Here is a 25,572-nt window from a genome sequence, read left to right on the forward strand (position 1 = left end):
TAGAGTGCATGGGGCTGTTCATGCACGTAGCGCAGGTCTCGTAGCCCCGCAGAGATATGATGCAGATTGAATGAAACCAACATTGGCCCTTGGCTTTAATTGAGGAAAGGAGCCGCCAAAGACAGAACATTGTGCAGCGCTCTGCCGCGATTGCCCCTCTCATTCCCTTTAGCGCTCGAGGGGAAGTGATAGCACTTGATTTAGCACTCCACTTCCCGTCAGCTGCAAATCTTTTTCACCCGACGATAATTTTGCACTCCCGCAAAAGTTATCACCACGAATGGGGTGCTATGCAATTTCTAACCCTTGGTTTTATATCTGACCTTTTCATTGAACACATAGCAATGGTCAAAAGCACTCAATAATAGACACAGATGGATGAGATTTGAGGAGAATATTTTCAGTTTTGAATATTCAGTAAGTTCATTCATCACATTACAGTGAAACCCGGGAATTATGGATACCTCGGGGATGGGCATCAGCTGTCCGTTTTTTGCAGGTGTCCATATTTTCCAAATGGTCGTTGCACTGTATGTAGTTTTAGCCAGGTTTTACGTAGTCATGAATTTTACCTGGTAAATATTCATGCATTTTTGGATCCAGTGACAGCTCATTACATTTGGGTTTAGCAGCCATTTTTACAAATATTTCCTGAAGTTGACTTTAAAAATATGCTTTACTTTTCATGATCATTACATATAAGGGTCTGGAGTTTCCACTCGATTGCGCTGGTTTTTTTGCGCAATGTGCCCAATATCGGTGTAACTGGTGCAAAAGATTGCAGATTTTTAAGTGCAAATTGCATCTGGTGCAACTTGTGTAGTTTTAGAAACATTGTGCTGCATAAAACTGGCCACTGCCTCAGATCGAATTAATCACCATTGAGAGTTTCCACTAATTGCGTCGTTTGTAGACCTTCGAATAGGCTTCGAAAATTAAGCTGGATCTTTTGGGTACAAGGACACTAATAGGAATGGTTTGAAAAGTTTTGAATTAATTTTTTTTTTGAATTTACTAAGGAGCTGACTACGGTACCCTAATATAAAGAAATAAAAAGAGTTGGATTTATATAGCGCCTTTCAGGACCACTGGATGTCTCAAGGCGCTTTACAGACAATGGGCTAGATTTTCCATTATGTTTTCATGCATACTGCCCACTTACTGTCCATTTTAACGCTGAAATGACGTGTAACGCCCATATATCGCCCATTTAGGCACAAAATAGAAACTGACGGCCATTTCTCGGTCACTTATTGCTGAGCATTACTTTTGTCATGTGCGAAACGTCGAGAAAAAATACCGCCGGCCCACTTTTTTTGGGCGGAATCATCAGAATGGGCGAACCTAACACCCATAATATTGCCCAGCGTTACTTTCGGCATGTAATTAACGCCGAGATTTAATAATACCGACGGCCCACTTTTTTTGTCGTAAAGATCACATTTGCCGAAACTAACGCCCAGTATATCGCCTATCCTTAGTTTTGGCACCTCGCACACATCTCGCTGACAATATCGCTCACCGAAAAAAAATGCTGTGAAAAAGTTGAACTGACCGGAACTACTTACAGCGGTATGGACGCCATGTTCTAAATCGCAAGTCGCATCATTTAAAAGACTGCTCTGCTTCAACCTCGGGGGAGTTCGGATGTACTCTGGAGGTGTTTTGCGGTGATGTAAACATCTGAACAAACATCTTACCATACTGTGGACGATTGGAATTTACTCGGTGTCTTAGTGAGGACATTCATTCTTTATGAATAATTTGTGTAAAACAGATAGCTATTGGAATGGCCTGTCATTTCTCATCCTTTCTTGATGACTACGCACATGCTGCAGACTAGAGATGGCAGAAGGTACATTCGACAGCATCATGTACCCAATGTAAGACGTGACAGACTGATGAGGAGGACTAGACGTTACTCCCCCCGCAAGTACAGGGGGGAAGCAGCCTTACCTCAACTTGTGCGGCACCATCTGTCTTTGGAGACTGCGCTTCCACAAAGAGGTTATCAGTGAGATATGCCAGCTCATCAGGGGAGATCTGCAGCCTGCCAGCACCATCAGGACTGCACTGTCCATCGAGGTCAAGGTCACCACAGCACTGTCGTTCTACGCGTAGGGTTCCTTTCAGACCTCAGCTGCCGACATTTGAGGTATATCTCAGCATGCCACACATTGCTGCATTAGACAGGTCAGTGAAGCCCTGTACGCACACAGGATGGACTTTATCAGCTTCCCTATGACCAGGGAGGCTCAGACTGAGAGGGCTCTAGGATTCTACCGAATTGCTAATTTCCCCAAGGTGCAGAGAGCAATAGACTGTACGCACATCGCAATGCAGGCACCTTTTCAGGATGCAGAAGTTTTCAGGAACCGCAAGAGATTCCACTCCCTGAATGTGCAACTTGTTGTCGACCACCAGCAAATTATTATGGCAGTGAATGCTAAATTTCTGGGCAGCATCCATGATGCTCACATCCTGCGTGGGAGCACTGTATCTGACTTGTTTACCAATCAACCACAAGGTCAATGCTGGATGCTTGGTGACAAATTATATGGCCTCGAGTCATGAATGTACTTTTGAATCACTAGCCACTAGATGGTGTCACTGTTGGAGGCCATTGGGCTGCCGCATGTGTGTGCAGCTCAAGTATAAAAGGTCAGCCATTTTGTATATTAGTCACTTTGGGCCTTAATAAAGCAGAGCCAAGGTCATTCTTGGAGTTAAACAGTACTCAGTCTAACAGTTATTGCATACACAACATTTGGCGACGAGGCAACAAGAACCTTTGCATGCAAAAATGAGCACAATTGGATTGTTGGAGCGATTCGTGGAAGGAGAAGATTGGGCAGACTTTGTGAGCTGTTTGAGCCAGTTCTTTGTGGCCAACAAAATGGAGGAGGTCGGCGACACAGATCGGCGCCGGGCGGTGTTCCTCACGGTTTGCGGTCCAAAAATTTATGGTCTGATAAAGAATCAACTCCAGCCGGTGAGTCCAACAGAGAAGAAGTATGAAGAATTGTGTACACTGGTACAGGACCACCTTAAGTCAGACGAAGGCATCATCATCTTGAGATACAGATTTTACACACACGTTCGCTCAAAGGGCCAGACTGCGGCAGAATTCGTTGCCGACCTGAGACATCTAGCGGGACCATGCAAGTTCGGGACTATGTTGGCACACATGTTACGGGACTTCTTTGTAATCAGCATCAACCACGAGGTGATCCTGCGTAAACTACTGGCGGTGGAGACGTTGGACTTGAACAGGGCCATCACGATCGCTCAGTCATGCACGACGACGGATAGAAATCAAAAGCAGATATCAGTGAAAAATCAAAACTCGCCAAGTATTGCAAATATGATTGATTTGGCATTCGTCAGAGCGGCACATGGTAGGGCCTACCCGACTGCGTACGCGATACCGATGGCTGCCCAAAGTCCGCCAGCGGAAATGTATCCGATTTCTCCGTGTTGGCGTTGTGGGGAAAATCACCGGCACCAGCAGTGCCGATTTAAGCAATATAGTTGCAAAGGCTGTTTGAGAGTGGGGCATCTCCAGGACAAGTGTCTGCAGATCAGCAAGCGTGCTGCGACACACCACGTGGAAGACGATGGTCAGACTAGCGCGAATCTGGATACACAATCCGAGATACCAGAGGAGGAAGTGTATGGACTGTACTCGTTCCTAACTAAGAGCAAACCGATAATGTTCCATGTGAAATTTAATGGAGTGCCGGTATCGATGGACACGGGGACGAGTCAATTGATAATGAGCCAGAGGGCATTCAACAAGCTGTGGGATACTAAGGCTATGAGGTCCAGGCTGAGTCCAGTCAATGCCAAGTTGCGCACGTACACTTAAGAACTCATAACGGTGATTGACTGTGCCACAATTAAAGTGTCGTATGACGGTGCGGTTCACGAGTTACCGCTATGGATTGTCCCAGGCAATGGCCCAACGCTGTTCGGCAGGAACTGGCTTGAAAATAATCAGATGCAATTGGAATGACATCAAGGCGTTGTCGTTGGAGAAAGATACATGTGCCCAACTACTGAGCAAGTTCCCCTCTCTGTTCGAACCAGGCATCAGCAACTTCATGGGAGCCAAGGTGCAGATCCACGTGGAATCGGATGCAAGACCTGTCCATCATAAAGCTCGGGCAGTTCCGTATATGATGAGGAAGAAGGTCGAAATCAAACTGGACAGACTCCAGCATGAAGGGATTTAATGAATGGGCCAGCCCCATTGTTCCTGTGCTGAAAAGTGATGGCACAGTCAGAATCTGTGGAGACTACAAGGCTACAATCAACAGGGTTTCGAAACAGAATCAGTACCCATTACCGAAGGCTGATGACTTGTTTGCAACGCTAGCCGGGGAGAAGTCGTTCACCAAACTGGACTTGACGTTGGCCTACATGACACATGAGCTGGTTGAGACATTGAAGAGACTTACGTGCATTAACACGCATAAAGGACTGTTTATTTATCACAGGTGCCCTTTTGGAATTCGCTCGGCTGCAGCAATATTTCAGAGGAACATGGAGAGTCTACTGAAGTCCGTTCCCAGAACCATCGTGTTCCAAGATGGCATCCTGATCACAGGTCGTGACTCCAAGAAACATCTGAACAACCTGGAAGAGGTTCTACATCGTCTGGACAAAGTGGGACTCAGACTTAAATCCTTGAAGTGCGTCTTCATGGCACCAGAGGTTAGAATTCCTGGGAAAGAAAATTGCTGCTGACGGCATCAGGCCCACGGACGCGAAAACTAAGGCCATCAAGAATGCACCCAAGCCGCAGAATGTGACAGAGCTGCGTTCATTCCTGGGTCTACTCAACTACTTTGGTAACTACCTACCTAAATTGAGCACCTTATTAGAACCACTGCACATGCTGCTAAGAAAAGGCGACAACTAGGTGTGGGGTGCATCTCAAGATAGAGCTTTTGAGAAAGCCACTAATCTGCTTTGCTCTAACAAGCTGCTGGTACATTATGACACGTGTAAACATTTAGTATTGGCCTGTGATGCTTCATCATATGGAATTGGTTGCGTACTCCAACAAGCTAATGAATCGGGAAAACTTCAACCAATCGCGTACGCTTCAAAAAATTTGTCTAAAGCGGAAAAAGCCTACAGCATGGTAGAGAAAGAAGCACTAGCCTGTGTGTATGGGGTTAAAAAGATGCATCAGTACCTGTTTGGTCTTCGGTTTGAACTGGAGACAGATCACAAGCCGCTCATTTCACTGTTCTCTGAAAACAAAGGTATCAATACCAATGCTTCATCCGGCATCCAGAGGTGGGCACTGACATTATCCGCTTATGATTATGTCATTCGCCATAGACCTGGCACCGAGAATTGTGCCGATGCTTTGAGCCATCTGCCGTTGCCTGTACTGGAGGTGGAAACGCCACAACCGGCAGACCTATTGTTAGTTATGGATGCTTTTGAGAGCAAAGGAACCCCTGTCACAGCTGAACAAGTTAGGACCTGGACCAGCCAGGACCCGATTTTATCGGTGGTGAAGAGTTGCATCCTCAAAGGTGATTGGTCTGCCATACCCAAGCAAATGTGCGAGGAGACCAAACCTTACATTCGTCGCAAAGACGAACTGTCTATTCAGTCGGATTGTACACTGTAGGGCAATCGTGTTGTTATGCCCAAGAAAGGGAGAGAGAAATTTGTACGTGAGCTACATAGCACAAATACCGGCATTGTAATGATGAAAGCCATCTATGGTGGCTGGGAATTGACTCTGAGCTGGAATCATGTGTGCATCAGTGCAATACTTGCAAGCAGCTCAGCAAAGCACCAGCGGAATTTCCGTTGAGGATGTGGTCATGGCTATCCAAACCATGGTGCAGGATCCACATGGACTTTGCAGGTCCCTTCCCGGGAAAGATGTTTTTAGTTGTGGTTAATGCATATTCGAAGTGGATAGATTGTATAATAATGTCATCCAGTACATCCACAGCTACCATTGAGAATCTCAGTGTCATGTTTGCGACACATGGTCTGCCTGACATCGTTGTTAGCGACAATAGATCGTGCTTCACCAGTCAAGAGTTCATGAAACTCAATGGTATCAGCATTGAAAGGTCAGCACCGTTCAAACCTGCATTCAATGGGCAAGCAGAATGTGCTGTCCAAATCATAAAGCAGAGTATGAAGCGAGTAACCCAAGGGTCACTGCAGACCCGTCTGTCGTGCATACTGCAGAGTTACAGGACAAGACCACACACGCTTACCGGGGTCTCGCCTGCTGAACTAATGATGAAGAGAGGTCTTAAGACCAAGCTATCTTTTGTACACCCTGACTTGAATAATCATATATAGAAGACAAAGTCAGCAAGAGTATCACGATCGCGCAACTGTGTCACGCGATATTTCTGTAAATGATCCTGTATATGTTCTGAATTATGGTCAGGGTCCCAAGTGGATCACTGGTACTGTCATGGCCAAGGAGGGCAACAGATTATTTATTGTCAAGCTCAAAAATGGGCAAACATGCAGGAAACATATGGATCAGACAAAGTTGCAGCACACAGACAAACCAGAACAGTCGGAGGAAGAGACAATCGATGACCAACCAACTTACCCCCAATCATCAGAAGACTCAGAGATCATCAGTGAATTGGGACTTTCAATCACTGACATGTTCAATGAAAATGGACTTTCAATCCCTGACATGGCCATTGCCACTCCCAACTGGTCAGCCACCCAGCCACCAGTCACAACAGACTCTGACCACTCACCCAAGGCTGGAGATGAACTGAGACGGTCAACCCAGGAGCGTAAAACACCGGACCATCTCAATTTGTAAAAGACTGTGTTAATATCTCAGAGCGGTGTATTATCATGTATGTACTTTTGGGATCACTAGCCACTAGATGGCGTCACTGTTGAAGGCCATTGGGCTGCACGCAAGTATAAAAGGCCAGCCATTTTGTATATTAGTCACTTTGGGCCTGAATAAAGCAGAGTTAAACAGTGCTGTCTAACAGTTATTGCATACACCTCGTCACCTGGCTGATGATCTCCCTGTGTGACACTCACATCGATGCCGAGAAGCGATAGAACGAGAGCCACAGATCCACTCGCAATATCGTCGCGAAAACCATTGGCGTGCTTAAGCAGCGCTTTGAATGCCTGGACCACTCAGTAGGCGAGCTCCAATACCACCCTGAGCAGGTAGCTCAATTCGTCATGGTGTGCTGTGTGCTGCACAACTTGGCTATCAGGAGGGGACAAGAATTGCCAGAAGGGTCTGATAGTCCACCTCAGAGAGGAAGAGGAGGATGAGGAGGTGGACAGGATTGGACAGGTTAGATGCAGGAAGAATTCTGACGGGACAGGACAGGTTAGATGCAGGAAGACTGTTCCCGATGTTGGGGAAATCCAGAACCAGGGGTCACAGTCTAAGGATAAGGGGTAAGCCATTTAGGACCTAGATGAGGAGATACTTCTTCACTCAGAGAATCGTGAACCTGTGGAATTCTCCACCACAGAAAGTTGTTGAGGCCAGTTCGTTAGATATATTCAAAAGGGAGTTAGATATGGCCCTTCCGGCTAAAGGGATCAAGAGGTATGGAGAGAAAGCAGGAATAGGGTACTGAAGTTGCATGATCAGCCATGATCATATTGAATGGTGGTGCAGGCTCAAAGGACTGAATGGCCTACTCCTGCATCAATTTTCTATGTTTCTGTGTTTCTATGGACGCTGACATCGGGCCATACAATCAGGCTGACACTGCAGCCATGCCGCAGCCCCCGTATCAACCGCAGGAAAGGGCCCGTGGTAGCATCATAACTGTAAGACTCTTATGTCGGTAGCTCATAAATGAGCGCTTTGTTTGAAAGAATGTTGGTGGTATTTACAAAGCTGCAACACTGCTGGGTGTGCAGGTCATACATCAATGGTGTGCATCACTTTGGTGACAGTTAAAGTTTAAGTTGATTCAAGTTAAGTGTAATTATACCCTTTCATGTTAAGGAATCACCAGTGTGTAATGGTGCAGCTATCTGAGCCAATGCGCAACAAGTTTATGTTAAATAAAAAATATTTAAACCGACCATTTGTCTGAAATCATATCTGTAAAAAACACCCCACCCCACCCCCGCCCACAACAATTTTATCACATTTACATCATTACAATGGTCCCCATTTGCCGCAAAACAGAACACAAATGCAAACCAACAAGGTAGCCCCCTCGTCCCTTGCCCCGACCCTCCAACCAAAATAGCAGCAGCAACCTAAAAATATGCCCCAGACAACGTCTGTGGCCATGCACCTCACTTTCGTCCCCCCCCCCCCCCCACCCCACTCGCTTCTCCTCCCTACCTCTACCCCTTCCCCTTCTCCTCCTAACTCCAAGCCGCCTGGCCGAGGAGCTCCTCAGGCGATGCTTCATTGGGGGAGATGACGGCAGAACCGCTGCTTAGAGGAATACGGGAGAGGACGGTCCCGAAGTGGGAATGTGCTCCGAGCCAGAAGTAAGATGTTCCTCCTGACTCTCATGTGTGGTTGGCAATGGGAGTACACCACCTTTGGGTGCAGTGCCGCGCTCCGGGACCACTGGGAGCCCTCTGCCACCAGTGTTCTTGGCTAACAGCTCCAGGGCCTCCTACATCCCTTCCATGTTATCTATTATTTGTTGGACAAAAACTCAGTGCCAACTACGTTCTTGGTGCTTAGTAGGCTTTTTGCTGCTGGTGAATCTCCCTCGTGCCTCCCACAACAGACAAACAAGCACACACCACACCCACACACGCTTTCAGTTCCTCTCTGCTCCCTCTCTCTCTGTCTCCTCTTCTGCACATGTAATGATGATCCCTATCCTCCTGAATCACGGGAAACGAGCATTGCCATGCCATTGCTAAGGACAGTGACACTTTACGGCAGAAGGTCAGAGAAATTTAACGTTAACACCCATTTCAGATCGCTCGCAGTGACGCTCAATTTTAAAAATGAAGACTAGGGGCTTCGAAAATGGGCAACAAGCCGATGATCTGAAACCCCATTTTTACTGCCCACACCGGAAATAAAGCCCATTTTTGTGCGATCTGCGCAAAAGTGCAAAATCTAGCCCAAGGAAGTAATTTTGGAGTGTAGTCACTGTTATAATGTGGGAAACTAGATTTAAGTTTTTAATTCATCATGAAGAGATAACTAGAATTGAGTAGAAAATAGGTTTGTATTTTTGAAAGTCATTTTCAGTCCTTTAAGATTGGGTAACTTACAAGTATTGGATTGACACTATGATTTAAAATCCTTATTATTTTGTGATAAACGCATTTTCAGCTGTATTAATCAAACTTAACCAAGTTACCACTCTTAAGTATATCAAGGAATATTTTTTAAAGCAAAATTTTGTTTAAAAAAAAATAACGTTTTAAGATGCTTCCCGATTGCGCTGGTTCATGGCAAGTTTTGCGTTCGGCAATATACTAATGACTTTGAGCAGAAACACGGCAGGAGAAAAACACTTTTCAAAATGATCACAATTTTGGGCACAATTTGCGCCGAAATCGCCGATTGGGCCTAAAGTGGAAACTCTACCTCGGGGAAACTTAATTGCAAACAGCCCCTTGTAATTAAGCACAGGTGACATTGCTTGTGAAAAATTTTGCAGGGGCCCATGTCCCATGTTTTAAGGTATAAAAGACATTTAAAGCAAATAAAGCTTGTTACATTGAAGGCTCTCCATAGTCTGTAATTTGTGAGTGTCCATCAATTCAAAGTGCCTCTTGTGTCTTTTATAATGTAAGATATTTGTGACAATTTTCTGTCACTTGTGAGTATTCGAAGGACCATGTTTCACATTACGTGAGAGTACACTGAATTAAAATAGCTGTGTTAGAGTAGCTGAACTCTTGTACAGAAAATTGCTCAAAGCAGTTAATAAAGTTAGCTGGCTAATATCCAGAAATAGTCAGCAGGAGTCCATAAATAATAAACAGGACACTGTATTCACAAAACAACATGTTACAGAACACAATCGTTAATGTGTTTTACATACAAAGACCTATTGTACTGTAAGGAGATGGTGTGAGAGTTCTTTACTTCACAAACTGGCCGTTCATCTTTCTCATACATGTATCAGGACAAATACACTCACGCTGAACCACCACCTGAAATACAGTCACATCACCATGATATTTTCCTATTTATTTCTTAAAAGACTTCCATTTTTTTTTAAAGTGGAGGCCATAAAGTAGCAGTGATGAGATATGAAGTGAACAGCATTTGAGGCAACTCTTCATGCAAAAAACACGTGTCTTTAAGAATTGGGTACTTTATCATTTCAATAATAACAGGGTTTACTATGAAATCAATATCAAAGAGTAAACTGATTTTCTAAAGCATACAAAGGTCATAATTATTTCTAACTACCTTATCTTAATTATACATGAAAATAGAGAGCTTTGCTGGTCAGTGAGTAGGTAAATAGAGGGCACTAATTTCAAATAGTAATAGTTTTGGTGCTGGGATAATAACCCAGAAGGTGTAACTGCAAATTACACCATGGCAAATTGTGAAATTTATTTCAATACATTTGGCAAATTATGGGCGAGCATCTGGAAAAGTGATCGGCAAATAACAACAGCTTGTGCCTTTCATGTATGATGTGATTGGGATTACGGAGACGTGGCTCCAGGATGATCAGGACTGGGAACTCAACATCCAGGGGTATTCAACATTCAGGAAAGATAGAATAAAAGGAAAAGGAGGTGGGGTAGCATTGCTGGTTAAGGAGCAAATTAAGGCAATAGTTCGGAAGGACATTAGCTTGGATGATGTGGAATCTATATGGATAGAGCTGCAGAATACCAAAGGACAAAAAACATTAGTGGGAGTTGTGTAAAGACCTCCAAACAGTAGTAGTGATGTTGGGGAGGGCATCAAACATGAAATTAGGGGTGCGTGCAATAAAGGTGCAGCAGTTATAATGGGTGACTTTAATATGCACATAGATTGGGTTAACCAAACTGGAAGCAATACGGTAGAGGAGGATTTCCTGGAGTGCATAAGGGATGGTTTTTTAGACCAATATGTCGAGGAACCAACTAGGGGGGAGGCCATCTTAGACTGGGTGTTGTGTAATGAGAGAGGATTAATTAGCAATCTCGTTGTGCGAGGCCCCTTGGGGAAGAGTGACCATAATATGGTGGAATTCTGCATTAGGATGGAGAATGAAACAGTTAATTCAGAGACCATGGTCCAGAACTTAAAGAAGGGTAACTTTGAAGGTATGAGGCGTCAATTGGCTAGGATAGATTGGCGAATGATACTGAAGGGGTTGACTGTGGATGGGCAATGGCAGACATTTAGAGACCGCATGGATGAACTACAACAATTGTACATTCCTGTCTGTCGTAAAAATAAAAAAGGGAAGGTGGCTCAACCGTGGCTATCAAGGGAAATCAGGGATAGCATTAAAGCCAAGGAAGTGGCATACAAATTGGCCAGAAATAGCAGAGAACCCGGGGACTGGGAGAAATTTAGAACTCAGCAGAGGAGGACAAAGGGTTTGATTAGGGCAGGGAAAATAGAGTATGAGAAGAAGCTTGCAGGGAAGATTAAGACGGATTGCAAAAGTTTCTATAGATATGTAAAGAGAAAAAGGTTAGTAAAGACAAACGTAGGTCCCCTGCAGTCAGAATCAGGGGAAGTCATAACGGGGAACAAAGAAATGGCGGACCAATTGAACAAGTACTTTGGTTCGGTATTCACTGAGGAGGACACAAACAACCTTCCGGATATAAAAGGGGTCGGAGGGTCTAGTAAGGAGGAGGAACTGAGGGAAATCCTTATTAGTCGGGAAATTGTGTTGGGGAAATTGATGGGATTGAAGGCTGATAAATCCCCAGGGCCTGATGGACTGCATCCCAGAGTACTTAAGGAGGTGGCCTTGGAAATAGTGGATGCATTGACAGTCATTTTCCAACATTCCATTGACTCTGGATCAGTTCCTATGGAGTGGAGGGTAGCCAATGTAACCCCACTTTTTAAAAAAGGAGGGAGAGAGAAAACAGGGAATTACAGACCGGTCAGCCTGACATCGGTAGTGGGTAAAATGATGGAATCAATTATTAAGGATGTCATCGCAGTGCATTTGGAAAGAGGTAATATGATAGGTCCAAGTCAGCATGGATTTGTGAAAGGGAAATCATGCTTGACAAATCTTCTGGAATTTTTTGAGGATGTTTGCAGTAGAGTGGACAAGGGAGAACCAGTTGATGTGGTATATTTGGACTTTCAGAAGGCTTTCGACAAGGTCCCACACAAGAGATTAATGTGCAAAGTTAAAGCACATGGGATTGGGGGTAGTGTGCTGACATGGATTGAGAACTGGTTGTCAGACAGGAAGCAAAGAGTAGGAGTAAATGGGGACTTTTCAGAATGGCAGGCAGTGATTAGTGGGGTACCGCAAGGTTCTGTGCTGGGGCCCCAGCTGTTTACACTGTACATTAATGATTTAGACGAGGGGATTAAATGTAGTATCTCCAAATTTGCGGATGACACTAAGTTGGGTGGCAGTGTGAGCTGCAAGGAGGATTCTATGAGGCTGCAGAGCGACTTGGATAGGTTAGGTGAGTGGGCAAATGCATGGCAGATGAAGTATAATGTGGATAAATGTGAGGTTATCCACTTTGGTGGTAAAAACAGAGAGACAGACTATTATCTGAATGGTGACAGATTAGGAAAAGGGCAGGTGCAAAGAGACCTGGGTGTCATGGTACATCAGTCATTGAAGGTTGGCATGCAGGTACAGCAGGCGATTAAGAAAGCAAATGGCATGTTGGCCTTCATAGCGAGGGGATTTGAGTACAAGGGCAGGGAGGTGTTGCTACAATTGTACAGGGCCTTGGTGAGGCCACACCTGGAGTATTGTGTACAGTTTTGGTCTCCTAACCTGAGGAAGGACATTCTTGCTATTGAGGGAGTGCAGCGAAGGTTCACCAGACTGATTCCCGGGATGGCGGGACTGACCTATCAAGAAAGACTGGATCAACTGGGCTTGTATTCACTGGAGTTCAGAAGAATGAGAGGCGACCTCATGGAAACGTTTAAAATTCTGACGGGGTTAGACAGGTTAGATGCAGGAAGAATGTTCCCAATGTTGGGGAAGTCCAGAACCAGGGGACACAGTCTAAGGATAAGGGGGAAGCCATTTAGGACCGAGATGAGGAGGAATTTCTTCACCCAGAGAGTGGTGAACCTGTGGAATTCTCTACCACAGAAAGTTGTTGAGGCCAATTCACTAAATATATTCAAAAAGGAGTTAGATGAAGTCCTTACTACTAGGGGAATCAAGGGGTATGGTGAGAAAGCAGGAATGGGGTACTGAAGTTGCATGTTCAGCCATGAACTCATTGAATGGCGGTGCAGGCTAGAAGGGCCGAATGGCCTACTCCTGCACCTATTTTCTATGTTTCTATGTTTCTATGTAGAAAACCATCCCCTGGTGCTTCACAGAAGGATAAGGAAAAAAAATATTGAACCAAAGAAGGAACGATTAAGAGTAGTAACCAAAGCTTGCTTAAAGAGGTGAATCTTAAGGTGGGTGTAATGTATGCACCTCGGAGTATGCTCACTGATGCATACATTACAATGGGACTTGGAACATGGGAGGTAGAGAAGTAGAGAGGTTTAAGGAGAGAATTCCAGAAAGTTATACCTAGATAGCTGAACGCACTGCTGATAATGCCTGGATAAAGGGGAACGTACAAAAAGCCAGAGCCAGAGAAATGGAGCGCTGTGGGAGGGCAAGCTTGTAAGGTTGGAGGAGATTACAGAGATAGAAAAGGGTGAGGCTGTGGACAGATTTAACACAATGATGAGAATATTACATCTGAAGTATTGGGGTACCAGGAGCCAATTTAGGTCAGTGCGTCAAGGGTGTGATTGGTGGGTGTGACTTGGTCCGCGATAGTAATGGATAGCAAACTTTTGGATGAGCTAAAGACAATGGAGGATGGAGGATAGACTATCAGCCAGGAAAGCAGTGGAGTAATTGATTCCGGACATGACAAAAGCAAGAATTAAGATTTCAGTGGCAAATGGGCTGAGGTAAGTGTGGAGGCAGATGATGATACGGAGGTGGAAGTAGGCGGTCATTGTGATGGAGAGGATATTAGACCAGACGAACAGCCTAAGTTCAAACAGGATGTTGAGGTTGTGAACAGTCTAATTCAACATGGAACAGTGACTAGGGTGGGGAATGAAGTTGGTGGTGAGAGTATCCAGTTGGGGGAAGGGGCCCAAAATAATTTTTAGCTAGAGAAATTTACAGCTCAAGCAGTGTGATAGCACAGAGACAGTGGGCGGGTCAAGAGGTGGAGTGTCATCAGTATACATGTGAAAGTTTACCGCATAGCTGTGGAATGTTGTAAAAATTCAACTTATTCACTAATGTCCTTCCACCCCAAAATGGTCTGCTCTGCACATGACTTTTTTTATTCTTTCATAGGATGTGGGCAATGCTGGCAAATCCAACATTTATTGCCCATTCCTATTACCTTTGAGAAAGTGGTGGTGCGCCGCCTTCTTGAACTGCTACAGTACAGAAGGTGCAAGGTAGAGAATTCCAGGATTTTAACCCACCGACGATGAAGGAACGGTGATATATTTTGAGGTCAGGATGTTGTGTGACTAGGAGAGGAGCTTGGAGGTGGTGGTGCTCCCTTGCACCTGTTATCCGTGTCCTTCCAAGTGGTAGAGGTCGCTTGTTTGGGAGGTGGTGTCGAAGAAACCTTAACGAGTTGTTGCAGTGCATCTTGTCAATAGTACACACTGCAGCCACGGTGCTCCAGTGGTGGAGGGAGTGAATGTTTAAGGTGGTGGATGGGGTGCCAATCAAGCGGGCTGCTTTGTCCTGGATGGGGTCGAGCTTCTTGAGTATTGTTGGATCTGCACTCATCCAGGCAAGTGGAAAGTATTCCATCACACTCCTGACGTGCCTTGTAGATGGTGGAAAGGCTTTGGGGAATCAGGAGGTGAGACACTCACCACAGAATGCCCAATCTCTGACCTGCTCTTGCTGCCACAGTATTTATGTGGAGGGTCCAGTTAAGTTTCTGGTCAATGGTGACCCTCAAGATGTTCATGGTGGGGGATTTGGCAATGGTAATGCCATGGAATGTCAAGCGGCGGTGATTAGACTCTCGCTTGTTGGAGATAGTCATTGCCTGGCACATGTGTGGTGCAAATATTACTTGCCACTTATCAGCCCAAGCCTGAATGTCATCCAGGTCTTGCTGCATGTGGGCAAGGACTGCTTCATTATCTGAGGAGTTGCGAATAGTACTGAACACTGTGCAGTCATCAACGAACATTCCCACTTCTGACCCTATGATGGAGGGAAGGTCATTGATGAAGGACACTGCCTGAGGAACTTCTGCAGCAATGTTAGATGTCTGTGATGATTAATTTATGCATTCCTGGGCTGTGGGCATTGCTGGCAATGCCAGCATTTATTGCCCATCCCTAATTGCCCTTGAGAAGATGATGGTGAGCTGCCTTCTTGAACCACTGCAGTCCTTGTGGTGAAGATACTCCCACAGTGCTGTTAGGGAGGGAGTTCCAATACTTTGATCCAGTGACGATGTAGGAACAGTGATATACTTCTAAGTCAGGATGGTGTGTAACTTGGAGGGAAACTTGCAGGTGATGGTGCTCCCATGCACTTGCTGCCCTTGTCCTTCTAGGTGGTAAAGGTCGCGGGTTTGAGAGGTATTGCCAAAGAAGCCTTGGCGAGTTACTGCAATGCATCTTATAGATGGTCCATACTGCAGCCATGGTGCGCTGATGGTGGAGGGAGTGAATGTTGAAGGTGGTGGATAGGGTGCCAATCAAGCGGACTGCTTTGTCCTGGATGGTTGAGCTTCTTGAGTGTTGTTGAAGCTGCACTCATCCAGGCAAGTGGAGAATATTCCAGCCTTGTGCCTTGTAGATGGTGGAAAGGCTTTGGGGAGTCAGGAGGTGAGACACTTGCTACAGAGTAGCCAGCCTCTTGATCTTGTAGCCACAGTATTTATGTGGCTGGTTCAGTTAAGTTTCTGGTCAATGGTGAGCCTAGGGTGTTGATGGTGGGGGATTCGGTGATGGTAATGCCATTGAAAATCAAGGGGAGGTGGTTAGACTCTCGCTTGTTGGAGATGGTCATTGACTGGCACTTGGGTGGCACGAATCTTACTTGCCACTTATTAGCCCAAGTCTGAATATTGTCGAGGTCTCGCTGCATGTGGACATTGACTGCTTCATTTTCTGAGGAGTTGCGAATGGAACTGAACACTGTATAATCATCAGCGAACATCCCCATTTCTGACCTTATGTTGGAGGGAAGTTCATTGATGAAGCAGCTGAAGATGGTTGGGCCAAGGACACTGTCCTGAGGAACTCCTGCAACTATGTTCTGGGTCTGGGATGATTGACCTCCAACAACCACCTTCCTTTGTGCTAGGTATGACTCCACCCAGTGGAGAGTTCCCCCCCTGATTCCCATTGACCAGTTTTCTAAGGGCTCCTTAATGCCACACTCTGTTAAATGCTGCCTTGCTGTCAAGGGCAGTCACTCTCACCTCACCTCTGGAATTCAGTTTATTTATCCATGTTTGGACCAAGGCTGTAAGGAGGTCTGGAGCCGGGTGGTCCTGACGAAACCCAAACTGGGCATCGGTGAGCAGGTTATTGGTTTGATAGCACTGTCGATGACATCTTCCATCACTTTGCTGATTGGCTGGATTGGATTTGTCCTGCTTTTTGTGGACAGGACATACCTGGGTCGTTTTCCACATTGTTGGGTTGATGCCAGTGTTGTAGCTGTAGTGGAACAGCTCGGCTAGCGGTGCGGCTAGTTCTGGAGCACAAGTCTTCAGCCCGACAGCTAGCATGTCGGGGCCCAAAACCTGTGCTGTATCCAGTGCGCTCAGCCTTTTCCTGATATCATGTGGAGTGAATCGAATTGGCTGAAGGCTGGCTTCTATGATGGTGGGGATCGCAGGAGGGCTGATATGGATCATCCACTTGGCACTTCTAGCTGAAGATGGTTGCAAACGCTTCAGCCTTGTCTTTTCTACTTGCGTGCTGGGCTCTGCCATCATTGAGGATGAGGATATTCATGGAGCCTCCTCCTCCCGTTAGTTGCTTAATTAACCAGCACCATTCACGACTGGCTGTGGCAGGATTGCAGAACTTTGATCTGATCTGTTGATTGTGGAATTGCTTAGCTTTGTTTATAGCATGCTGTTTCCACTGTTTAGCGTGTATGTAGTCCTGTGTTGCAGCTTCCGCAGGTTGGTACCTCATTTTTAGGTACACCTGGTGCTGCTCCTGGCATGCTCTTCTACACTCTTCATTGAACCAAGGTTGGTCCCCTGGCTTGATAGTAATGGTAGAGTGAGGGATATGCCAGGCCATGAGGTTACAGATTGTGGTGGAATTCAATTCTGCTGCTGCTGATGGCCCACAGCGCCTTATGGATGCCCAGTTTTGAGCTGCTGGATCTGTTCTGAATCTATCCCATTTAGCATGGTGGTAGTGCCACACATGATGGAGGGTATCTTCAGTGGATTTTTTTATTAGTTCCTGGGATGTGGGCATTGCTGGCAAGGCCAGCATTTATTGCCCATCCCTATGGTGGGATCGAGTGGGCAGTCAATGATGAAACGTGCCGTTCAGCCTTCATGCAAAGCGTTGAATTATCAGCTGCTGACATCAGGCTTTTGCAGTTGGGAAAGCTGCTCGAGGCATCGTCCCCTGTCGTCATGGGGGTGGTGGTGGCATGGGTTCCTCATCCTCCTCCTCTTTCTCTCCTTCCCTCCTCTCTCCTGAGCTGGTTCTGCAATCCCCAGTGGCAAATCCCGTTCCTTTATGATGGCCTCATTGTGTGGCATGCAGCACATCACAATGAACTCAGCGACCTGCTGAGGGGAGTATTGTAGGGAGCCTCCAGAGTGGTCCAGGCATCGGAAGCACTGCTTGAGCACTCCAAATGTCTTCTTGACGATGGTGCGTGTGGCTGCATGGCTCTCGTTATAGCAATGCTCGGCTTCTGTCTGAGGGTTGTTGGGGGGGGTGGGGGATCATGAGCCAGGTGGCGAGACCATAACCTTTGTTCCCCAGCATCCAGTTCTGGCCTTGTGACTGACGCTCAAACAACTGTGAGACAGTGCTCTCACACAAGATGATAGCATCATGGACGCTCCCTGGAAACTGAGCATTTATTGCCATGATGCGCTGAGTATTGTCGCACACTATCTGCACGTTCAGTGAGTGGAATCCTTTTCAGTTTCGGTAAACCTCTAGATCCTCAAAAGGTACTCACAGCGCAATGTGCGTACAGTCAATGGCAACCTGTACCTTTGGGAAACCAGCAATTTGTGCAAAGCCTAGAGCCCTCTCATTCTGTGCCTCCCATTGGCAAGTTTATGAAGTCCTTCCTGTGTGCATACAGTGCAATAGTCACCTGGTGAATGTAGCAATGTGTAGCGAACTGCGAGATGGAGCATATGTCCCCTGCTGATGCCTGAAAGGAGTCTGAGGCATAGAAGGCAAGTGCCACAGTCACCTTCACCTTGACGGGCAGTGCAGTCCTCCTCATGCTTCTAGGCTGTATGTCTGCCTTTAGGAGCTGGCATATCTCTGTGACCACCTCTTTTTGAAAGTGCAGCCTTCTATCGCACTGTGCCTCAGACAGGTGCAGGTATGAGTGTTGTTCGCTAAAAACTTGTGGGGGTTAAGGACTCCTCCCCGTAAGTCTGCGAGCTCTTTGATTATGCTGATAATGCTGTTGAATAAGCCTTCTTCCAAGTCTCTGCTCCATAGAATAAGCAGTCAACAATAATGGCAGAGATAGCATAGGCCCCATTCTTTTTAATGTCCTTAAACGTCCTTAAAAATCAAGTATAAACTCACAAAATGCTAAAGTGTAAAACACAACCTTCTCTCCAAATGCTTTAATTCACTGAACTGTAACTCTGTTTTTCAAGATGCGGCGTTAGCGGCGGTTTCGTCATGAATCCGACCTGATAAAACTTGCATTTTTTGGGCATTTTTTTTCCGTGGTATTTAAAAATGGCAGTATTCACCAATTTTGCAAAACCGGCGGTATTGGACCTTTTGACGCCCAGTGACGTCACAAAAATGGGCCAAAAAAAAGGTGGACGGTATTTTTTACTGCCAGCATTAAAGTGCTGGCCAATTTTGAAAAATGGTGTTAAATTTTTTTGTGCCAAAATAAACTGTGCAACATTTTTACCATCTTTCAAATACTCAATCACAGTAATTAAGCAAAACTCCAGAATGTTTATCCATGTCTACAGCTCAAGTGTTTAGAATAATTGACATCTGATATGCAAAGCAATAAAATGATAGCAGACAAATTGGAGTTATGTCAGTTTTTAAAAATTAAGTGTCAGCTGTACATGAGAAAACTGATTGGATTAAGGCATATATTTTTTATAGTGTGAGTATTTGTGGTGTATAATAATCATACATGCGATATGTTTATGCTACAAGAAGTGGTTGACAACTTGATTTGGATACATTACTTTGGTAATAATCAGGGCTCCTAGTTGGAATTTCACTCCCCTGGTATTTTTTCCTTGATTTTGTGCTCCAAGTTTTCACCTTTCCTATTGGAAAGGTATTGGAAATAATGTCTCGTCTGTCAAATTCGAAGCGTTCTGAGTCCAAGTAGTGCCAAATGACAGCATCTTCTAATCTCCTTTGTTCTGCAGTTGGTCAATCCCCATGTATTTTACACCTCACATACTTTACCTGCAGATGACATGTGAAAGGTGTGAATGTATGTTACGTAATCTCCATTGATCTCACATCCTTAAGTAAATGGTTTTGCAGAAACTCCCGATGCAGTTTAGCAAATCAAGTGTGCATGGTGTGACATGCATGGAAATTAACAAAGTGTAACTCAGTGAGGATTAGAAAATTGATGTCAACTGCTTGATGTCAACTGGTACCATTCAGAACATTAAGGGGTCGAAATTCGGTACCACCAATTTTGAGGCGGTGAAACCGTTTGGGTGGTGATTTTACCACCAGGTGGTAATTACTGCCATAAATTGCAAAATTAATTTTTTTTCCCCAAAGATGAGAGTGCAGCACACTTGTCCTCGGACGCCAATGGAGCGGTAGCTCAGGAGGCCTACTCAATTTTCTGGCGCTGGGATGCCGGCATCCTAGCACCTGAAATCGAAAAACAAAGTTTGCGAAAATTTCAGTGACCCACACCCACACTTCCCCACTGCTGCCATAAATAAATAGAAGCTAAAAAAATTAAACTTAACAACATACCTTGCTCTCTGGATGATATCGCCTTGGGGTCCCTGATGTACCGACAGCTTTCCCAGTTGGGAAAAGCAACTGCCGGTAAAGCAGGTGATCGTAACTGAAGTTTGTTGCCGCAGCGCCAAGGGGACATTGCACGCTCGATGACATCGCCACGTGGGTGGCGGTAGGGTCTGCAGTGCTACCTCTTAGTGCCACCCCCACCACCCAACTAAAGTTTTCGGGATGCGAGGACACCACTCAGCTGCGTCGGTAAGTCCTTAGCCGCCCCTCTCCGGCGCTAATGGGTGGTGCTACAAACCGAATTTCAACCCCTAAGTATTGGTTACCTGGTATTTAACACCAAGCTGCCTCAGCTGGCTAATTGTAAATACTGGAAACATACAGCAGATCAGTCAGCATCTGTGGAGAGAACAGACAAGTTAACGTTGTCAGAACATTAACATTATCTTCTTTGTTCTTTCCAACATTTTCTATTTTTGTTTCAGATTTCCAGCATCTGCAATATTTTTCTTTATACTAGGCGAAAAATCAGAAAAGACCGCTAGATGTTAAGTGGCAGTTATTACTATAAGCAGTTAAGCATCATATGAGAAACACTAAGCATTGTAAATTGCTTTAAAACGATTACTTTTCACTGCATGGTGGCTTGTTTCTTGAAGGAAATGGTATCGCTCTGCATCTGGCTATCTGATGCCCGGAAAAAGATTTGCTGGGGTCATTGCCAAGTAGGTATGACAGAGCCTGTAAAAATGGTTACTGTTATCTTGGCAGGTGTGAACAATTAAGATATGCTTCCTGTTAATTACCATAGCAGGCCTGTTTTCATGCAGAGCCACTGAAAATATGACACACTGTGTTTGGAATGCTTCTCCAAGGAAGCATCCAACATTAGAATTAATAAGACATTTACATGTCTTTGTGATCCTGTCATATCTGCTATCTCAGTTTCTTTTGGGAGGGGAGAGAAGCTTCATGAAGCACACACTAAACATTTGCCAAAAAGAGGCACATTCACCTCTGTCTACAGATGTGTGTGTGCAAGTATCAGTGAGTGGGGACATTTCTTGTGCTGCCTCACCTGTCTAGTACCATTTTGTAGGTTCTCTCCTTCTTCCAAACACCTCATTGGGAGATCCATTGGTGCCAATAGTGCTAGAGGAAACAAAATTAAAGACATGGTACAAAGTCTCATGTAAATTCAAAGTGCCAGCACAAACAATACCAAAAATGGTGAACAACGAAGGAATAGCCACTGACGGGTGAGTGAGAAATAAGCTAGTGTCAGAAGGTGCACAAACAGACACACGGTTGGAGGAGTTTGTGGTGAGATGATCCTATGCAGGGATGTGAAGGTGAAGATTTGGATCTTAAAGTTAATGCTCAGGGCCAAAAGGAGCCAGTGAATCTTGGCAAGACAGGAATTGTGGAGCTACTGGCCTTGGCTGAAAATGTAGGCACCCACATTCTGGGTAACTTGCAGCAAATGGGGGGCAGAAGCTGACAAAGAAATTAATTGCAGAAATCCAGCCCCCATGGGATCAAGACATGGGTTAGGGTTTTAGCAGATAGGGGAAAGGTGGAGTGGCAGAGGCAAGCAATGTTTTGGAAGGAGAAACAAGTGCTCTTGCAATTGTGTTGGATGTGTGGGAGGGAGCTGAGCTCTGGGTCAAGCAGTATGTCCAGATACTGGATCTCAGGCCTTAAGCAATGGTGCAGCCAGGGAGCTTGATTACACTGAGGCCAGAGACTCAGAGGTGGATGCAGGAGCCAAGGATGATCTTTTTTTTATGTTTAGCTGGAAAGAGTTTTGGTGAATCCAGGTCTTAATGTGAGTTATGCATGCGAAAGGATTGGCAATAGCCCTAGGATTAATGGAGTAGGCAGAGCTGATGGCCTTTGGTGTACATGTGAAAGCTCACCCTATGTCACCAAGGGGTAGCATGTAAATAATGAAGATGGGGCCAAGGATGGAGTGCTAAAGCATGCATGAAGTATCTGATTATTGATCAACCAGTCTAACTTATTGATGGAACATGGAGGGGTAGACCTGCCACTGGAGACAGGGATCCTTCTCACTTGGCTCCAGGAAACACTACAAACCACTGCCCTAATATGTTGGATGACCATAGCAGAAATCTTACTAGTGCTCTGTGCTAGTAAGCTGCAAGCTTTTAGTTGGTTTAAACTCAACAGCATCCCAATATACTCTAAACCATGCCCCTTGCCAACTTGCATGGTTGCACCTAAGTTCACTGAGTTTAGGTAGCGTCTTTAACGTAGTGAAACATCTTAAGGCGCTTCACAGGAGTATTATCAGATAAAAAATTTGATACCGAAACGCGTAAGTAAAAATTAGTGCAGGTGATCAAAAGCTTGGTCAAAGTGCTACGTTTTAAGGAGTTCAGTCAAATGGCGACTTGACTTATGTAGATTCCTCAACAACTGAATTTGGAGACTCGGGCCTAGAGTTACACTGCATTCAGTCTGAACTCCGTTTTGTAAAAGAGGGTGTGGAGGAGGTCACACATCTTATGATGAGTATAATATGTTTAGTAGACTCCTGAGTTATATTGCCGCTTTTGCATTAACCTGCAGGAACTTCACATTGAGGTGAAAACAGCATTATAACTGTATGGTTTTCCTGCAATTCAAGCACTTGGCTGACCAAGAAAGGAAGATCGAAAAGAGCATTGGTGTGATGACGCAACCTTGCTTGCCCCCGGATTGGGTCTGTGGTGGATCCATTGGTCAGGATCATGGCTTGCATGTCATCGTGGAGCAGACGGAGGATTGTGACAAACTTTTCTGCAAATCCATTGGCAGGATAGATGCACCAACATCAGTGTTCTCGCTCAGGCCAACATCCCCAGCAATGAAGCATTGACCATACTCGACATCCATTGGGCGGGCCACATTGTCCGCATGCCCAATACGAGACTCCCAAAGCAAGCGCTCTATGCGGAGCTTCGACACAGCAAGCAAGCCCCAGGTGGGCAGAGGAAACGCTTCAATTACACCCTCAAAGCCTCCTTGATAAAGTGCAACATCCCCACTGATTCCTGGGAATCCCTGGCCCATGACCACCCAAAGTGGAGGAAGAGCATCTGGGAGGGCGCTGAGCATCTCAAGTCCCATCACCGAGAACAAACAGAAACCAAGTGTAGACAGCAGAAGGAGCATCCAGGCTCCCCGCCCACCCCTTCCTTCAACCACTGTCTGCCCCATCTGTGACAGAGACTGTAGGTCCTGCATGGGCTCCTCAGTCACCTGAGAACTCACTTTTAGAGTGGAAGTAAGTCATCCTCGACTCCGAGGGATTGCCTATGATGTTGATGACCAAGAAAAAAGATGTCACACGAGGCCATGAATAGAGGCAGGCAAAAAACTATTCTGTCTATATGATGTTCCTCCTGTTGTTGCCTCTCTACCTCTCTTTCCTCCGTTAAGGTGCTTGTTAAAACCTACCTCTTTAAACAAGCTTTTGATCATTTGCCTTAATTTCTTCTGTGGTTCGGTGTCAAATTTATCTGTTTGTCTGTAACACTGTTGTGAAGCGCCTTGGGACGTTTTACTACATTAAAGATGCTATATAAATAAAAGTTATTATTATTATTATTTGTTAGTTCTGACACCATGGAGAAGTTCATGACCCCAGACTACCCATTCTGGTTAAAGGAAGACAACACTGAGACATTGGAAGTGAAAGAAAAACAGAATTTGTTTTCAAAGCTTTTACAAAATAATTATACTATTCTTGGATAAACAACAACAACAACTTGCATTTATATAGCACCTTTAACGTAGTGAAACATCCCAAGGCGCATCACAGGAGTATTATGAGATAAAAACATTTGACACCGACCCACATAAGTAGAAATTAGCGCAGGTGACCAAAAGCTTGGTCAAAGAGGTATGTTTTAAGGAGTGTCTTGAGGAGGAAAGAGAGGTAGAGAGGCGGAGAGGTTTAGGCAGGGAGTTCCAGAGCTTGGGGCCTAGGCAAAAGAAGGCACAGCCGCCAATGGTTGAGCGATTATAATCAGGGATGCTCAAGAGGCCAGAATTCGAGGAGTGCAGACATCTCGGGTGGTTGTGGGGCTGGAGGAGATTACAGAAACAGGGAGGGGCGAGGCCATGGAGGGATTTGAAAATAAAGGTGAGAATTTTGAAATCGAGGCGTTGCTTAGGTCAGCGAGTACAGGGGTGATGGGTGAGCGGGACTTGGTGTGAGTTAGGACATGGGCAATCGAGTTTTGAATCACCTCTAGTTTACGTAGAGTAGAGAGACCAGCCAGGAGTTCATTGGAATAGTCAAGTCTCGAGCTAACAAATGCATGGATGAGGACTTCAACAGTGGAGGAGCTGAGGCAAGGAGGGAGATGGGCGATGTTACGGAGGTAGAAATAGGCGGTCTTAGTTATGCTGCAAATATGTGGTCGAAAACTCATTTCCGGGTCAAATATGACACATGATTGTGAACGGTCTGGTTCAGCCTCAGACAGAAGTTGGGGAGAGGAATGGAGTCAGTCGTTAGGGAACGCAGTTTGTGGCGGGGACCGAAAACAATGACTTCGGTCTTCCTAATATTCAATTAGAGAAAATTTCTGCTCATCTGGAAGTGGATGTCGGACAAGCAGTCTGACAATTTAGAGACCGTGGAGGGGTTCAAGAGAAGTGGTAGTGAGGCAGAGCTGGGTGTCGTCAGCCTACATGTGGAAACTGATGTTGTGTTTTCAGATGATATCACTAAGTGGCAATATGTAGATAAGAAATAGGCAGGGGCCAAGGATGCATCATTGGGGGACATCAGAGGAAACAAGCTTACGGGATCCTTGGCTTTATAAATAGAGGCATGGATTACAAAAGCAAGGAAGTTATGCTAAACCTTTATAAATCACTGGTCAGGCCTCAGCTGGAGTATTGTGTCTAATTCTGGATACCACATTTCAGGAAGGATGTCAAGGCCTTGGAGAGGGTGCAGAGGAGATTTATTAGAATGCTAAGGGATAAGGGACTTCAGTTATGTGGAGAGATTAGAGAAGCTGGGATTGTTCTCTTTAGAGTAGAGAAGTTTAAGGGGAGATTTAATCCAAGTGTTTAAAATGTTGAGGGGTTTTGATAGAGTACATCAGGAGAAACTGTTTCCACTGGCAGGATGGTCGGTGACCAGAGGACACAGATTAAAGGTAATGAGCAAAAGAATCTGAGGGGGGATGAGGAGAATTTTTGTTACCCAGTGATTTTATTTAATG

General features: G+C 45.3%; 1 long non-coding RNA gene across 1 annotated transcript; it reads right to left on the reverse strand.

The window, feature by feature from the left end:
* Positions 1 to 19,730: 19,730 nt before the first annotated feature.
* Positions 19,731 to 21,439, reverse strand: LOC139259531 (uncharacterized). The gene is made up of 3 exons (XR_011592590.1): positions 21,402 to 21,439; positions 20,650 to 20,722; positions 19,731 to 19,792 (listed from the first exon to the last, which is right to left on the reverse strand). It is a non-coding gene; the product is annotated as an uncharacterized lncRNA (long non-coding RNA).
* Between the last annotated feature and the right edge of the window lie 4,133 nt (positions 21,440 to 25,572).

Source organism: Pristiophorus japonicus, chromosome 3, assembly GCF_044704955.1.
Source record: "Pristiophorus japonicus isolate sPriJap1 chromosome 3, sPriJap1.hap1, whole genome shotgun sequence".
NCBI classification, from domain to species: domain Eukaryota; kingdom Metazoa; phylum Chordata; class Chondrichthyes; family Pristiophoridae; genus Pristiophorus; species Pristiophorus japonicus.